Genomic DNA, 13,637 nt, shown 5'->3' with positions numbered 1-13,637 from the left:
GCCATTAAAACGTGCAGGGGTTACTTCTGTGGGTGGTCTTTATGACTACTATGTGCAGGCAGTATCTTGACATGTCAATATGGGTGGCAGCTCAGCTACCTAAGTGAAGAGGTAATTCAACACATGTTGGACAGTGGAAATGGATTAAAAAATATATGTATTTTGTAAAAAAGAAACCAAGGCATTTAGTCCCTATCCAGTGTTACCTATGTGTTTTACAGATGAATGGTGCTTTTTACATTTTTTGTAAATGGCTTCATAGGATTCAAGGACATAGCAGCGGGTAGTAAGACTGCTGAGGGTGCTGCAGCACCCCTGATAAATAAATACAATAATTAATATTAACAAATATTTACAAATAATTCAACAAAATATATTACTCCTGTATGAGAGGAGCCAACAACTCTTCATCAGAGCAGGGAGAAATGCACTCAGGTGGCATCGGTAGAGGGCCCTGTTCATCATTGTTAACCATCAAGTGGGATGAGATCATACACTACATGACCAAAAGTATGTGGACGTCTGCTTGTCGAACATTTCATGCCAAAGTCATGGGCATTAATATGGAGTTGCTCCCCGTTCTGCTGCTACAACAGCCTGCTATAACAGCCTCTTCTCTTCTGGGAAGACTTTCCACTAGATGTTGGGACATTGCTGCGGTGACTTGCTTTCATTCATCCACAAGAGCATTCTTGAGGTCGGGCACTGATGTTGGGCGATTAGGCCTGGCTCGCTGTCGGAGTTCCAATTCATCCCAAAGGTGTTCAATGGGGCTGAGGTCAGGGCTCTGTGCAGTCCAGTCAAGTTCTTTCTCACCGACTGCAATTTCTGACAAACCATTTCTGTATGGACCTCCCTTTGTGCACGGTGACATTGTCATGCTGAAACAGGAAAGGGCCTTCCCCAAACTGTTGCCACAAAGTTGGAAGCACAGAATCGTCTAGAATGTCATTGTATGCTGTAGAGTTAAGATTTCCCTTCACTGGAACTAAGAGGCCTAGCCCAAAGCATAAAAAACAGCCCCAGACCATTATTCCTCCTCCACCAAACTTCATAGTTGGCACTATGCATTTGGGCAAGTAGCATTCTCCTGGCATCCTCCAAACCCAGATTCGTCCATCAGATTGCCAGATGGTGAAGCGTGATTCATCTCTCCAGAGAGCAGGTTTCCACTGCTCCAGGATCCAATGATGGCAAGCAGTGTGCATGGTGATCTTAGGCTTATATACAGCTGCTCGGCCATGGAAAACCATTTCATGAAGCTCCCGACGAACAGTTCTTGTACTGACGTTGCTTCCAGAGGCAGTTTGGAACTCGGTAGTGAGTGTGGCAACCGAGGACAACGCTACGCACTTCAACACTCGGCAGTCCCGTTCTGTGAGCTTGTGTGGCCTACCACTTCTCGGCTGAGCCGTTGTTGCTCTTAGACATTTCCATTTACAGTTGACCGGGGCAGCTCTAGCAGGGCAGAAATTTGACGAACTGACTTGTTGGAAAGTTGGCATCCTATGATGGTGCCACCTTGAAAGTCATTGAGCTCTTCAGTATGGCCATTCTACTGTTAATGATTGTCTATGGAGATTGCATGGCTATGTGCTCAATTTTATACACCTGTCAGCAACAGGTGTGGCTGAAATAGCCGAATCCACTAATTTGAAGTGGTGTCCACATACTTTTGTATATATTGTGTATATTGTGTATATTGTGTATATCCATAATTCTCAACTCAGTTTACACATCAAAATAAAGCAAACAGTCTTGACAGTTTAGTTCTTGATTTATATTGCAGGACTGTCTGTAGCCAATGACAATTATGGAGTGTACCAACTGTATGCTAGCCCAGTACAAACCTTTCTCCCACTATTCCCACCTCCCTGTTTCCTGACGACATCAGCTGGTAAACCAACTATATTACATCCTCTCTCCCGCCCCTGTTACAGGCTCATTAATATCTTGTTTATTGGTGCTGAAGCAGAGGGAGGGGGGGGGGGGGGGGGGGGGGGGGGGGGGGGGGGGCAGAAGTAATTGCACATTTCGTCAAAGAGAGGGAGGGGTGGGGGGATGCAGCTTAAGGGCAGCTATCCATCTAGTGTGGCTGAGGCTCTGACATGCCAACCCCTGTGAGGAGGTGGATAGGGTCACAGGTGTGGTTGATCCACCACTCCTTCCCAGGGGACAGATGAACCCCCTCAGACACAGTCCTTCCCAGTTGCCACAAGCCCATTCCCTAATTTGCACTGCTTAACATTCAGCCCATCAGACTCCTGTATGTGTGTGCTTGTTAATGAGAGAGAGAGAGAGAGAGAGAGAGAGAGAGAGAGAGAGAGAGAAAGAGAGAGAGAGAGAGAGAGAGCAAACATATTTACATAAACAAATGTTTGTCTGAATGATTGCTTTGAGGGAGATTTGAAGAAGCTGACCTCATGATGGACAGATTGAAGTTGGGACTCGTCTCATGTGAACTGAGGAATCAATCTGTGTGTGTGTGTGTGTGTGTGTGTTGGCCGTGCTGCCAGTGTGTTAAAGGCATGTTAAACCCATTTAACAATGACTCAGAAGCACCAACAGAGTTCATTAACAGTAGAACGTCTGGAACTAGACTTGAACAGGAAGGCCGCTGTTGTCCTTTCATTGTACTGCTACTGTATTATACAGTAGAAAATATGTACTATAATACACTTTTTTTAAACAGCATGTGTTCATTGTGGATTCCAAAATGTGTTTTGACCAAATGTCTGATGTGAAATCCTTCAAAGTAAAATCCATTTTCTTCTGTAATATGTTTACTACAGTATTTGTGCTTCAGATGTGTTGTTATAGGATAACTTATTGGAAGTGAAACTACCCTGTTCAAAACATAAGCGCATGGTTCTCTGTTTTTACAATGGCTGAGGGCGAACAGAGACGGTCTAAAAAACAATGTTTCAGATACACTGCATGGATCAGTGAGCAGGACCCTGACAGATGGCATCACATGTTGCCAAGACAACCAGAACCATTAGTGTCTCCCCAAATATGGTGTAGGGGGGGGATGGAAATCCAGTAAACCCTTATGCTGTGCACCACTCAAATTGGTCCCCAGGGTCAAGAGAACCCATGCACCATCAGATGGGTTCACACGTATTATGTATAGACCAACGTTGCATCACTCTGTCAAATTAGAATGGACAGATCTCCTTTTCAGGGTTATATTCTGCGCTCAAGTAATAACATTTTTATCATAGAAGTTAAATGTGCAATGTTTTAATATGTTTTAATAATCATACATTTTTGTTTGAGCATGTAGTTCCAGATCACCCTGTGTATGATGACTGGACCTTTGAACTTGTTAGTAGTGTTTCACACACTAAATACTGAACACAATCAGTGGAAAAGCATTGCCATGTTAAATGCCAGTCAGAAAGTATTTTCTGTCTGCCGTTGTAGAAAAAATGAAGAAGTACTTTGTTATTTTTCACTCTGACTCTCAAAGGAACTTATTCATTTTTAATCAGCTTGCTGTCCTCTTCTTAATTAACCAGAGCTGGAAAATTCAATCAAACTCGAAGACAGCAAAGGAATGGGTGTGAGACGTTCATAAAAATGTCTAATGGATAATGTGTCAGTCCTGCCAGACAAATGAACCTGATATTACTGGAGCCTGGGCTTCCAGGGCGGCAGGTCAGTAGCTGCAGGGTACAGTTGTAAAGTAATTACACTGGCTGTCTGCTTTGTCACAGTATAATGCTGATCTTACATGGAAAATGAGACGGGGGTAGCCTTGGACTGGAAATGAGAAATATTTCAATAGGGATCGGAATTTGACAAACTAAACTATCCAGTGGCATTATTTTGGTGATTGAGTCATTAAGCTCTGCAGAAATATAACAATATGTTCTTCTCGATAGCATCTGTAAGATATTTTAGATACAGTAAATAGTATGTTCATGATCCTGCAGTGTTTAAACCAGCCGCCAGGGGGAGATATAGTTACTTACTTAGTAGACAGCTCAGCATACTAGCCAAGAAAAAGGGAGGAGAAATGTCTAGAGGGACAGCATCATGATATGCTGTGTAGGATACAAACAGTTCTGCTTGGATTATCCTTTCCTGCCAAAAGGGGATGTATTGAAGTATATTGGTGAATCATTTTAAGCAATTTCTTTCCAATACATTTATCCATTGTGGCGTTCAAGTTCCAGCCTCACCCCGCATGCCATATCAATGACTTCATAATGGAATATTAGATGTGATTACATTATAATACAACCAACACATCTAATTCAAGTTACATTTCAGCTTTTCCTTTTTCAGTATATTCTTAATCAGAAATTAACCAGACTTTCAGCACAAATATACAAGGATAAAAAGATGAGTGGACCAACCGCTGCATGACTGTTGCTCACCAGCACCAAGGTTACTCAACAAAAGCTTTACTCCTCCACACTGTGCATTCATTCATTCAGACAGACAGACAGACATTGGCTGCTCTATGAGCCTTTGTATGAGAGAGGCTGCCTGTTCTCTCTGTCACTGGGATGCCAACCACTCGGTTTTAACAAGATTATCCTTAGAGCGTGGAAGCAATGGAGTGCCACTGAAATGTAATTATCATGTGATGGAGTGCTTGTGATGGCTGTATTATCACTACTCAGTCTCTTAACCCCTGTCGTCAGGTGAAGGATTAGACACCTGGTCCCTGAGTTATGACCGATGATGGAAGCCTGTTTAAACATGTTGGAGGCTACCTGGTCATGACGAGCAGACACAACCACAGGCTCCAGGGGAAGGTCCCAGCCAAGCCTCCTCGGGACTGGTGTTTGTGTGCATGTGCATATTGTTTCAACTTGTCCTCTTATCTACATTTACGCCACTTGGCCTGAGCAGAGAAAGGATAGCAGGATTTCAGCTGTGCCTGTGGTTTCACCACTCTCTGTCGCTGTTGCAGTCTTCCTGCTCTCACTCTCTCGCTCTCACTCTCACTCTCATTTTCTCTCTCTCCTCGACCACACAATCTCAGAGTATCTGATGACAACTAGATTTCTCCCTTCTGCCTGTTTCCTTTTCCACAAGTGCCCCGGTCTCCATGACAACCTATCTCAGCTTTGAAAAGATGGACAAAAGGTGTATAGAAAAAGAGAACTAGACAAGGACACACAAATATTCTACATGCACACATACACACCTAGTCATGTGCTGGATGTGCACTTCCATAGCTAATACAGACACACACAGGTACACTGAGTCAGGAGTTCTGATGAGCATCCCAACACACAGATACACTGAGTCAGGAGTTCTGATGAGCATCCCAAACACACAGGTACACTGAGTCAAGAGTTCTGATGAGCATCCCAACACACAGGGACACAGACCCTCTCTGAGTCAGGAGTTCTGATGAGCATCACAACACATAGGGACACAGACCTTTTCTGAGTCAGGAGTTCTGATGAGCATCCCAACACACAGGGACACAGACCCTCACTGAGTCAGGGTTTCTGATGAGCATCCCAACACACAGGGACACAGACCCTCACTGAGTCTCACAGAGTCAGGGTTTGTGATGAGCATCCCAACACACAGGGACACAGACCCTCACTGAGTCTCACAAAGTCAGGGTTTGTGATGAGCATCCCAACACACAGGGACACAGACCCTCACTGAGTCAAGGTTTGTGATGAGCATCCCAACACACAGGGATACAGACCCTCACTGAGTCATGGTTTGTGATGAGCATCCCAACACACAGGGACACAGACCCTCTCTGAGTCAGGAGTTCTGAGGAGCATCCCAACACATAGGGACACAGACCTTCTCTGAGTCAGGAGTTCTGATGAGCATCCCAACACACAGGGACACAGACCCTCACTGCGTCAGGGTTTGTGATGAGCATCCCAAAACACAGGGACACAGACCCTCACTGATTCAGGGTTTGTGATGAGCATCCCAACACACAGGGACACAGACCCTCACTGAGTCAGGGTTTGTGATGAGCATCCCAAAACACAGGGACACAGACCCTCACTGATTCAGGGTTTGTGATGAGCATCCCAACACACAGGGACACAGACCCTCACTGAGTCAGGGTTTGTGATGAGCATCCCAACACACAGGGACACAGACCCTCACTGAGTCAGGGTTTGTGGTGAGCATCCCAACACACAGGGATACAGACCCTCACTGAGTCAGGGTTTGTGATGAGCATCCCAACACACAGGGACACAGACCCTCACTGAGTCTCACAGAGTCAGGGTTTGTGATGAGCATCCCAACACACAGGGACACAGACCCTCACTGAGTCTCACAAAGTCAGGGTTTGTGATGAGCATCCCAACACACAGGGACACAGACCCTCACTGAGTCTCACAGAGTCAGGGTTTGTGATGAGCATCCCAACACACAGGGACACAGACCCTCACTGAGTCTCACAAAGTCAGGGTTTGTGATGAGCATCCCAACACACAGGGACACAGACCCTCACTGAGTCTCACAGAGCCAGGTTTTGAGTTTAAAACTAGACTCCCTCACAAGGTAGAGAAAGACCTGTATTGTTGTGGTCCGTTACAGACACCGGCACATATTCACTTGGTTTTACATCAAACTAGCACTGACTGCTCTGCATCTTCCCAGTCCCCTTTTGTCCGCCCTTATTATGTGCTTTGTTTTCTGTCCTTAGTCAATGGGGAGGGGAACACATATACTGCATGTATGCTGTGCCACAGCCTTCTGTTCCAATACATTTCTCACTCCTAATTTAAATTATTCATACCATTTACTATGTTTCTCTGTCTCTGTCTCTCTCTCTCACTCACTCACTCGGTCACTCGGTCACTCTCTCACTCTCTTCCTCTTTCTTTCCCTCTCCTCCTGCCATCTCTCCGTCTGTTGTCTGTGGTCCCCTGTGTTCCTGGCTCCCAGACGGCCTACTCGTTGGCTAGATTTCAGGAGTCGTGTGACGTGGCGTCGTGCCACAGCCAGCCACATATGACACAACCCACTTTCATGTGGGCGCTGCATCGCTACTCAGGGAGCAGTCAGATGGACTAAACAGGCTTTTCCTAACCACACCTCCTCCCTCCTCCCTCCTCCTTACTTCCTGCACTTTCTCCCTCTCCCATCTCTCCTTCTTCCCCCTCCTTGCTCCCCACTCCTGCCTCCTTCCTGTCTCTCCTCCCTAGATCTCCCCTCCCACCATAATTTTCTCTCTAAACAGCACAGACATGTCTGCCAATACCCGTTCAGGGGACATGATTTTATCTGCAACAGTAACAAGACACTTAAGCATTAGGTCTGTGAGAACAGCGTGCATGTTTATTTGAAGGAGGGGAGTGGCATTAAGTAATCAATTTGCGAGGGCACTTTGAAGAGCTTGTGCTCCAAGCTGTTAAAGCAACATCAACCGCCCCAGAGTGCTCATAATGTCACTGAAAGCTAAATGACAATGAGTGTCAAGCATTCTTCTCAGTAGAATCTATCTATCTCTGTAGAACAGTTTTCCTTTCATGGTCACATTCTATCTATGGGCAGTGGGCACTTTATTTTCAATAGAAGGCCTGTGCTTGACTGACTTGCTGAAGCCATTCTAAACTAAAGAAAATACTTTTAAAAGACTGTGCGGTTTTTCACAGCTGACATACCAACCATGCAGTGCTGACTTTCAATTTGAGAGAGAGAAATGGAGAAAGAGACAGAGAGAGAGCAGGATGTCTCTGAGGGGAGGCGTGTGGATTGACAGCCTCAGCCAGTCTGGGCATTCATCCTGTGTGATGTGTGGTCAAGGCAGTGTGAAGAGAGCATCATTAAAATCAGTTTATGTATTTATTCAGGTGTCTAGATACATTGGAGGAGCACAGTCTGGTAATGGAGTTTCTATGATAAGTACACCAGCTCACTGTCCGTGCCAGGCTGTTTGCGGGCCAGCTGCAGGGGAAGGTTGGTAGTGAGTACTGAGGCTAAATGCTTGGTGTGTGTGTGTGTGTGTGTGTGTGTGTAGTGTGTGTGTGTGTGTGTGTGTGTGTGTGTGTGTGTGTGTGTGTGTGTGTGTGTGTGTGTGTGTGTGTGTGTGTGTGTGTGTGTGTGTGTGTGTGTGTGTGTGTGTGAGAGAGAGAGAGAGAGAAAGAGAGCTAGATAATGTCCGGTTGCAGTGTGACTAATTTCATATCATGTAAGACCTAGCAGTTCTGCAGTGTCTGAGTCACCATGCAGTGACAAACAGAGAGGGGGGGGGCAGATGAACAGGGAATGGACATAATCAGAGAAATACAGTGACAGTGGTCATACGTTATCATATTATATCAATCTGACTCTTTTTGACATTCATCTTGACCCTTTTCTGATTCTGTCCCCCTACTTAATAAATTATGCTCTGGCACCTTCTTTATCTAGCAAACTCTGTGCTGATTTCTATAGTTCTGCCTTGGTGTCAAGATGCTATATTGTGGGGTTTTCTGTCTTTGTCTATGAGAGAATCAGACTGCACTTATTTCTTTCTTCCGTAAATGTCAAGGCACTGTCTCTCGTGTGCCTCCCCTTGTATGCGTTCATTTTCTATGGTTTGTTCCCTCTCACTCATCACAAGGTGTCTGCGCTCACACCTCCCGCTCTTAAAGGGACAGTACGCCCCAGCAGTGAACACCATGCTCATTAAAGCAGGACAGAAAAAGGAAAGTGAGCGAGAGATGAAAGAGAGTTGAAAACCGAGGACAGAGGAAGAGAGACAAACAAAATCGGATATAAATCCAGAAGAAATGAATGAACATAGATCAGAAAACTCACTGAATCACCGAAACGCTCACATTAGAAAAGCACCGAAACGCTCACATTAGAAATGCAAGAAAGATAGAAACATGAAGCTGAAAAGACAGAAGACAATTCAAATCCTTTGGCAGCACATAGTGTATCTGCCAGGAGGAAAGAGCTAGCCATCCATCTGGTTATCCGAGTGGCTGTAACATTGATAGGGTTTGGATGATAGGCCAATTGGTATGTGTGTAATCTTACAATGAGTGAAATGACAGGGTTGTTGAATCCCCCATTCACTGTGTTAAACGGTCAATTACAGGGTCAGTGACGTGACGAATGAGCAGTGTTCAAAAGAGGACCAACTGCACTTACATAGACATACACACAACATTGGAAATCATCACACAGTCAAGTTTGTGGATACAATATCATACAATATAATATAACCATTCAGTTCCTAAGTACGACATTGTGCTCCATCTTAACACTGAACAAGATGTGAGACTGTGATACTGTCACTCCTGTGTTGTCCTCTTCCTTCTCTGAGATCCCTCCATCTGATGTGTCACCTCACTGTGACTAATGAAATCAGATAGAGAGGTGTGGTGACAACATGAAATCAATAAAGCATAGAGGGAGAAAGTGGAGGAAGGGACTAGGGTAGGCGGAGGGGACCAGGGACAGGGAGGAGGGCAGTGTTTGTGAGTGTGGGTGGTTGTGTTGGTTGGTTGAGAAGTAAAAACATTTGTTTGAAAGGAAGAGAAGATCATTCTATGCGGCCCTGTACAACTGGTTGACTTACAATGCTGGTGATGTGTAACACAAGTCACAGACAGTCTTGTTTTGTGTTTGTCATGGTAAAATACGGCAGTTTGTAAAATGTCTGTAACATTGTGATGCTTTCTTCATTTCATAACAAATATCCTTAAAGTATCTGAGGTTATTGAAGACCTTTTGTGGATAGAGTGAGTTACGGTGGGGGCAGATGTTTGTGATTGAATCCAATATGCAAGCTTTCCCCATGTATTGTTATTAGAAAGCCTCCTAAAGCCTCCTCCAGCCACTCCTCTCACTTTTTAATGAGATTTGCAATGTGCCTGCCTGTGTTACCCCACTGTGCTGCCATCGGTGACAGCCAAGAGGACAAAGGGAGGCCTAATGCTTGGGGTTCAGGAGAGCCCCCCTACCCTCACGACCCTCCACCCCTCCCTACCTCCCATCTGGTGAAGAGCTACTGAGAGGCTGAGAGGCATGCAGGGCTGAATGAGAAACTCTTGGCAGTAGACCCCCCCCCCCCCCCCCCCCCCATACACACACGTGCCTAAGTTCCATCAATTGAAACCCCCCTTCCCGTGTCTCACACTTTCTACTCCGTCTACTTTCCTTGCCATTCTCTATCCCCTGCACACATCTGTTTTTTCCCTTCCATTCCTCAGTTGGCATTTTTTGTCAGGTTGGTGGCAGTGGAGCTGTCCAGTGCTGAAACAGATCATTATGCTATCTCCATCACACAGAGACTTTGGTGCTTTTCTGACATGCATTGGTTGTACATGCAGGTTTTTGTCTTCCATCCCGTCTTCTGTAACATGCTACCACATGGTCATTTCCTTGGCATGAATAATGCCATGATGTAGGAAGCATTTGCCTTTTATAGATTTTGAATGCTTTTCAGATGTTATCGTAGAAAACCCTTTTCATTTTCTAATCGTCTGTTGCATCCTCTCCTTTTTATTTTGTGGTGCATTTTTATGTGATTTCATTTATAAGTCAGGATCATCTCTCACACTGAAAAACATCCCAAAATCCATATTCCCAAACCCGCTGTGTCTGAATGCTTCTAACGCCGAACCGATGTCCTTGAACCCTCTTATGAGAATATAGTGCGAAATATTCATATTCATTCTCACTTTTACCTTTCCTCTTGATAAACATTTCCCTTCTATGTTCTCTTCTATCCTGTAAACATCTCCTTTGATGCTACTCTAGATGCAGGGCTGCACTACAAACACTGGCATATCCTTTGAAGACTGCATTCACTGACATTCTGAAAACAGTACGAGAGACAGTATTGTGTGCAACAATATTACTAATGGAAAACTAAGTACAGAGGTCAGTTCTTTGAGCAGAGAGAGGAGAGCACCTGTCCATTTGCCTGTGTGTGTGTGTGTGTGTGCATGTGTTTGTTTGTATGCTTGTGTTTGTGCTTGTGTGGGCAGGTCTTGTACAGTTTGATCTGAGAGGAAGCCAGGTGAAGTGGAGTGCGTGTGTCTTCAGCCCTCTAACCATTATCGTGCCACGCCCCAGAGACTTTCCCTCGGTTTCATACCTGTGACGCACATCTCATATCTCACACAGACGAGGGGGGGCCAACACCTACCAGCTGGGGTGATGCAATTCAGCAACACGTGCCAATCCCCTCCACTCTCTATCACGTTGCCAGAGCCAGAGGCGGGTTCTCACCCAGCCAATCCATGCCTCTCCCCTGCCAAATACGCATCCTGTCTTACTACAATCATTCATGTAACACTGTGAAAAAGTCCCGTGGCTTTTCATGACTGAAGATGGCTGGGGAGAGGACATGCGATATGAGAGTGGAATCATATTTCTCGTCCAGGGATGCTAGAGGTAACCGGGACATTACACTAATAAGATTCTACATTCTATTGTTCCAGTCTGTAATCCATACGACAAAGTTCATTCAATAAAAAATCAGTCGCTAGCTTCGTGTGTTATTGCACCAATGTAATGAAACCTCCAAATTATAGATGAAATCTGTAGCAGTGGTCTATTGGAGAGGGGGTTGGGCTATGTGGGTTGTACTCTTCATTGCGCTTTACAACCGACAATTCATTCATTCGTTCAGTGTTTTATGCACAGAGATGCTGAAATGCACGATAGGTGTGCTTCACATTATCGTCTCTGGGGGTGTTGTGTCCTCGGACAATGATTTCAGTAGCTCCTCCGTGTATCATGGAGGCTGTATGTGGAGAACAGGGTGTTCAGGGTGAACAGGGAGCCCAGAGGGTCTTATGGGCCCCAGTGCTGCCCCAGTCATCAAAGAGTGATTTTGGCATCACATAGCCTCCCCTCATGGTCCCCCGGGGTCACTATATCACCTGCCCCCCACCCACAGATGAGCAGTCATCTTTAAACCACTGAGCATATGGACATACACTCTGTTATGTAGCTACACCCTCTGATATTCACTAACACCACACACACACTTGCATAATGCATACATGTAAATGCACACACACACGCACACTTACATAGACACTTCCATTTTGCTCTCTTGCCTTAATAATCATATAGGACAGAATAGGGATAGACAGTTTAGTTATAATAGATGGGTTGATGGTCACACAGGGGGTTATGGGTCAGTTCCCCTGTTTGCTATGAGATGAGAACCGTGACCGTTCTGGCTGGTTGGCTGGGAGAAAATATAATTTAAGGGGCTGGTGACACATTTATCGAGCCTGTCAAATTAATGAAAGCAATGGGCTGAGCCAGGACATGGCTCATGGTGTAATTGCTGGGTGTCTGTGTCTACACGCTCCCTCCCCCTTGATTGTTTATCCTCTGCTGATCCAGGTGCCATCAATCAGCAAAGGAGCTCCGCCCCCATGACTTCTGCAAACATCCTGCTGTTTAGCAGAGAAACAAGGAAATACGACGTCACTAGTGTAGAAAAAACTCTCTAGTCCTGTCCCTGTGTACTGGTACCTTTCATCGGGTGTTAAATGTTGTTGAGTAGCAGCTGAAGATATATTTGATTTAAAGGTGGCAGTTTGGTTTTTTCCAGGGCTCTCTAGTCCTGTCCCTGTGTACTGGTACCTTTCATCGGGTGTTAAATGCTATTGAGTAGCAGCTGAAGATATATTTGATTTAAAGGTGGCAGTTTGGTGGCAGCTTGAAAATGTGACAGAACTACGTATTGACAGCTACCAAACTATAGGGCAATTTCTTTTGTTTATTATAAAAATATAAAAATGACCCCCTTTTTCTCAACAATTCTGAGCTTGTCTCATCACTGTAACTCCCCAATGGGCTCGGGAGGTGAAAGTTGAGTCATGCGTCTTCCGAAACATGACCCGCCACGCCGTGCTTCTTAACACCTGCCTGTTTAACCCGGAAGCCAGCTACACCAATGTGTCAGTCAGAGGAAACACTGTTCAACTGACGACCGAGGTCAGGCTGCGGGCATCTGGCCTGCCACAAGGAGTCACAAGAGCGTGATGAGCCAAGTAAAGAACCCTGGCCAAACCCTCCCCTAACCTGGACAATGCTGGGCCAATTGAGCGCCACCCTATGGGACTCCCTATCACAGCTGATTGTGATCAAGCCCGGGATTGAACCTGGGTCTGTAGTGCAGGGCCTTAGACCGCTGCTCCATTCGGGAGGCCCAGGCCTATTCTATTTGGAATTAGTTTATCTACTAAATGTAAACAAAGCCAGGACAATAGCAGAATGCTAACACATAGTTTTACCTTTGTAGTGTTTAAGGGAAGGGACATGTAATGAATTAATCACAGTTAATAAAGTTGAATTGGGAGTTAGCCATTTCTTCAGTTGGAAATTAGTTGTCGAATGGAAGGTAGCTAATTCAATTGGCATGACAGGGTGACAGGATTCTCTGTTAATGCACAGACACATGCTGAGACACGGGGAAGTCTAACAGAGACTGTAACCTTTCAGTTTCTGCCAATACTTATTTGAATTGAAGGTCATCTTTTTACTGACTGTTGGTATCAATTAGCAGTGAATGCAAGAGGAGAAGCCCTCAACAATTCATCTGTGCCTTCTAAGCAACCATTCTTAGCAATCATGCTGGTCTTCACAGCAACCTTTTAACAATCACTCAATCTATCGATTTAACCATCTGTAAAAAATATATATATAAACTCGGTGTACCAGTTTAG

The sequence above is a fragment of the Oncorhynchus mykiss genome, chromosome 6 (assembly GCF_013265735.2).
Source record: "Oncorhynchus mykiss isolate Arlee chromosome 6, USDA_OmykA_1.1, whole genome shotgun sequence".
Classification (NCBI taxonomy): Eukaryota; Metazoa; Chordata; class Actinopteri; order Salmoniformes; family Salmonidae; genus Oncorhynchus; species Oncorhynchus mykiss.
This window is presented reverse-complemented; position numbering follows the sequence as displayed.